Genomic DNA, 5,786 nt, shown 5'->3' on the forward strand with positions numbered 1-5,786 from the left:
TATTAACAAGAAATTGTTTTTCTTAAAGACCATTTATGCATGTGAAATTGTTTTTAAAAAAAAACTGAATTCCAAAAATATCATATTTTTTCTAAATACGTTGTAAAATACTATTATATATATATATATATATTATTTATAAATTATATTATTATTTAAGCAAAAAAAAAATAAAAATCCTAGATATCTTGGGCAAAAGATATGAAGAGCCTTCCAATTAATGGTATAAGGATAGTGTAATTGTTAAATTACTCATTTGATTTAAAAACTTGAGTTGTTGGATAACGGATAATATTAACCATATTAACCATATTTTTCAAAATATATAATTTAGCTTAAGCCTTAAATATCATCCTAAGTTTGAGCTCGTGTTAAACTATGTCAACATGGGTAAAGTCATAATAAAGAGGGTTGGTACATGTGCATATATACATAGAAATGGACTTTGTCTCATGGCTTCTGAGGGTGGAAAAGCTGATGCGTGTTAGTAGAGTTATGTTCAATGGCTTGAATCCTTCAATGAGTTTAACACAACTTAATTTATCTTTGTTCAAAATCAATGCCTCTAAAATAATAAAGTAAATGGTACGTATTATATAAGACAAAAGACTTCATAGACCATACCTACCTAGATTGGTCTCTCTACTCCTATTTCTTTCATTAAGTGCTTTACAACCGTGAGAAACTTTTGAATTAACTTTGCTATAGATTAATGCTAACAATTTGGAAATGATTAATTTTTATGAGATGTGATTTAGCAGCCCCTTATGCAATTAATATAACTCAGAAAAGGCCATGTATCCTGAACATGCTAGTGAATATCACTTGTACTTGTAGCATATAAATTGATTCTTCGGTGTCCAATACAGGTTAATTACAAATCAATAATGTAAATAAGCTTTACGAACTTTGCTTAATTTGGTGAAATAAAATGTGATTATATAGTAGAACCTGGTCTCCAAAACAATAATTATCTAACTTTCTCATGAAAACCATAACTAAGGATATTTAATCAAGCCAAATTACATACTTTACTATTAACTAAAGCTAATGGGAATGGATTAATTTCTCATATCTGTTTTGAAAAAGCTTGTAGAGAGTATCATATATTTTCTTTGTAATTGATTTAAGATGCATGCATATGTGGAATTAAATTAACTACAGAAGAAAACTAGTCATTTGGTAATTCTACGTATTTTCTTCCTTTATGAGCTATTCAATTTCTAATCTCCTACAGTAAAATTGTATTAGTCAAGAGTCAAAAAAACCCTTCAACTAAGCCAAAGTACCAAAAACTCTAGTCATGCCACTGGCTGCATTCATATAAATAACCGGTGATCGTTCTCCTCCATATATCTTCACATTGCCCACATAAAAATATTGCTACTGAACAGGTTCCCATGCCAGCACTCCTGTTGTCATGGCTACTGAACATAAATGAAGCTCCAGCCTCCAATATGCATAGTCATCACCCAACATCAGAAAATCTATTTGTTTGTAAGTATTGCACCAGGATCAAATCTCCCCATCAACACCTACAGAAACATCAGGCTGCCCTCCTGGTGCATTTCCAGGATGCCTAATTCCAGTATCCACATGCACATCCACTGCATCAGAAGCTGGTGGGTGTTCTAGCAGTGAGTCGCGCAAGTTGGACAAGATGAGTGTGACACCAGCCATGTGTCTATGCACTTCATATGGAATCCATGGTGACATTTAGGGAGCACTCGAACTTTATCCCCTTGCTCGAATTCTCCTAGGCAAATAGGACAGTCAGTAGCAGGGATGTTTGTCCCTGAGCCATATACAGCCACTGGAATCTGACGTAGTGCACTCTTCTTGAGGCCTGTTGCAGCTAGACGTGCGGCAGTCTCATCTGCGGTCTCAAAAGCAAGCCTCCTGCTGCATCTTAGAGTGCAGCGAACAATTGAGTTGAGTCCAAGGTCACATATCAATGCACAGAGCAAGGCTGCTAGGATGATCACCATGTTGGTATCAAAATTCGCCTCATTTGTGTAGGAGCTTCGCATCCTGCTTCCAATGTTTGGAGATGCACCAGGGTCTGTGTCAAGTAGTAGACGATGAGGACGATTCTGAAGAGACACCATTGCTATACTGCTCTCCCAACTTCTCAACCTCGAAAACCAGTAAAAGGATTCAAACTACCTGCACCCTCTTGAAGACCTTTTGAACCTCCCTGATGATTTTATGCAAATAGGCTTGAAACCCCATTGCTCCACCTTGTTTCGACAGTGAATCAAACGACAAAGGAGATCGAAAGAAGGGAATTCATTTCAGTCAACATGGAGTCAGAAAATTTGTCTGCTGCCTCGTTATGTCTCACCTTGGTCTTGAATTTCCTCCCCAGGCTGGTATCTACAGACTAGGTTTCATGGGCTTTGATGCTTTAAGGAAGGCAAAAAAAAAATTGAAGTGGCTTTCTTTTGCTTATTCCTGATCTGCTTTCAGCTAAAGAGGGAGACGGGTCTTTTGAGTTTAGGCAGTGTCTGGCAGGATTCCTACTAGATAAAGACATCCAAAAAGCATCCTCTTGGTCGCAAAGATAAGGAAGGAGAGGAATGAATAGTGTTTAAAGGGTAATAATTATCCTAATCTGCAACTATTCCACTTTCCCTCAGATCCCAGAAGTTCTTCCTCCTATCTAAGCCCAACTGAATCATGTTTCTCATCAGATCAGGACCAAACACGGAAACAAAAGCAAACAACAACCATGCCAACTGAGAGAGCCAGAACTCAGCCTTACCAGACCAGTGAAACCTGCTGAGTTTTATAGCGCGATTTACCGGAAACTTCCTTCAATAGAGGGCTGATTTTTGTGATGCAAGGAGAGATGCGATGGCCATGGTGTTTGTCTGCATCTGTTGGGGGGTTTATGGAAGTGCTTGTAGTCTATGGACGTGGCAAAGGGCACTGGCATACAGATAGGAAGATACCAATTGATAGTAAGCCTAGTGTTTGGTCTCCTCTCTTTCCTTTATTATTGAAGGATTTGACACAAGGGGAGGTAACATTAGAATGAAGCAGATGAAAAGAGTGCCTTACAATTTGGATTATGGTACCTAATCCCACCTAATCACAATTAATTTTTCAAAAAAAAATGCTCATTCCCAGCACCAAATCCTTCCCCCACTCCTGCACTCATCCTTTTATTGCAAAAAGGTGAAGTCATTTGTTCTATCAGTTTTGGCCAATGTCCACCATTCGATCCCTCGTAGTGAAAGGTAACATTTTGGACTGTTTTTGTCAGGACCTTAGTTCAAACATCACTAAGAACCCAAAGCTGATTATTTTGGGAGGATGGAGGTCAAGAAACATGGCTTTCATGGTGAGAAATTATTGGCAAACCTGCATAGGATGGGGAGGCTGGCCTTGACATGGTCCTGCATCTAAACCCCACTAGTTCATTAGTGCCAAATAAGTTTCCAATATGTAGGCCCTGCATTTGTTGTTTTTGTTTTTGTTTTTATATATTTTCATCATGATAAATACATTAAGGAAAAATAATAATAACACAAAAAATTGTATGTCATTCGTGTATTCTTTTTCTCTATTCACATTTTGTACCCTGGTGGACTTTTACACTTTGTGATATATATGGAAATAAAAAGGAACTAGTTGAATGATGTATATACGCATATATGCTTGCTGGTTGTTGCTGTATTTCTATCTTCATCATCTTTGCTTGGCATTCAACCGTGTGTTTTACCAAACTTTGCTCATGCATCCAAGTTTATGGCACTTACATGCTGGAAAAGAGGAAAAAAACTAAAATATATTGGCAAGGCTAATATTTGTGATAATTTGGATATATTCATGGTAGCCTTTTTATTAGTTTGATAATAAAGCAAACCAACTTATTTTTTAGTATAAATACTATTTGCTTTGGATGTAAATTTGCATACCGGAAGACCATGTCTACATCATTAAGAGAAAATTACTATGTAATTCGCGAACAGAAAACTGCTGTGTAATAATATTACTAGAAACTTGATTTGTAAAGACCCAAAAAGGGCTCACTAAGAGATGGTGAGTCCATTTTGCATCAAAATCTAAAAACAAATCATTGTCTCAACAGATACATATTTAGTATAAAAAAATACATACAATTAAATGATTTTGATAAAACAATAACAACAAAATAAATTAATAGTGGAAGCAAAGATTGAGAAGATGAGACATACAAAAGAAAACATCTAAAATACATAAAGAAAATGAACTACATGTCCTACAGGTCTAATAAGGAAAAACACAAATCTAGGTACCTAGTGACTTGTTCTTTGAAGCTAATTCTGCCTCCTCAATAGGCATATGCATGGGAGTCCTTACCTAAAAACCATCAAAATCTATTAGGTGAACAAATGGTTTAGCGGATACTTATGATGCACAAGTGTTAGGATAATTGATACAAGGTAAAAACAGTTTAAAAATATATTATATATGGAACAATTTTGATGTACAAAAACTAGCATAACCTAATGATAATTACATTTTAAAAAATGTATGATATATAAATAATAAAATCGTAGATTTGGACATATTTAAAGTCAATCCATTAGCTATACACAAACTTATTACCATCATGGCCACCACATATCAACATGCTCTTCGGGGTCTCACTATCCTTGATTATAATAACATAGAGCTCATCTCTTGATCATCTGATCTAAGGGTATAAAAGAGTATATTCATGTCAAAATCCCATTTTGAAACAATGATCTTACTTGAAATAAGAAAGAAAATAAAAGATGAAATACAAGATAACTATTAATAAAAACTTGTTTTTTTTTTTTTATAAAGACAATTTGTGAATGTGAAATCATTTTTTAAAAAGACAATTTTCAAAAATATTATGTTTTCAAGAAACACAGGTGGTTCAAAAATACCTAAGCTACTCTCTATTTTCAATCAATTTTTTTGAAATTTTTGTACTAGGATATTATGGTCCAAAGGATAGATAGAGTTAGATGGTTAATTCTTTAAAGAATATATTCTTTTAAAAGAATTTAGGAGTCTAATATCTTTCAAAAAAAATCTTAGAATTTTGAGAAATTCAAAATTGTCTAAGTATCAAGAAAAGAAAGAAAATGATTAGGAAAATAATTTTATCATGTGTTTGGTTTTTTCATATGAAAAATATGAAAGAGAACCAAATGTAATTAAAATTGGTTAGAAATTTATTTATTTTAAAATTATTTAATATTAAAATAAGTAAAATAAATTTTAAATAATGCATGTATAATAATAATTTATAAATTTTAAATTTATTTTTTATTTTCCTTCATTTATTTATTCATTTTATTTCTATCATTTCTATTTTCTTCCCATCATATTTTCCTTCAAAATTTTTGAAAACCAAATATAGCCTTGAGCTTGTGTTTAACACTTCATTCATAACTTCATTGATTTTTCAAAACTAATGCCCCCTTAAGGAAGTTCAAGTTATAAGAAAGAATCTCCAAAATGCCTAGATCAGATAGTGTACTCTTATTTAACGCTAACCTAGTTTGTAAATATTTCTTAATTTTTTTTATTAAATGACTTATACCAACTAGTATGCGCACCTAATTCAATAGGGAGAAAATTAAACATGCCGACCAATGAGTGACTCCTAATAGGTTTAGCCAGCTTGCTAAATGGTGAACCCTCCTCAAGGAAATGATGATTAAGGACAACCAAGACAACTCTTCAACTTAACATCAAAATCATTTTCCTTTTCTCACACACACACACACACACACACACACATATATATATATATATAATTT

General features: G+C 33.7%; 1 pseudogene; it reads right to left on the reverse strand.

The window, feature by feature from the left end:
- Positions 1–1,301: 1,301 nt before the first annotated feature.
- Positions 1,302–3,239, reverse strand: LOC117931868 (annotated as a pseudogene).
- Positions 3,240–5,786: the final 2,547 nt, after the last annotated feature.

Source organism: Vitis riparia, chromosome 15, assembly GCF_004353265.1.
Source record: "Vitis riparia cultivar Riparia Gloire de Montpellier isolate 1030 chromosome 15, EGFV_Vit.rip_1.0, whole genome shotgun sequence".
NCBI lineage: Eukaryota > Viridiplantae > Streptophyta > Magnoliopsida > Vitales > Vitaceae > Vitis > Vitis riparia.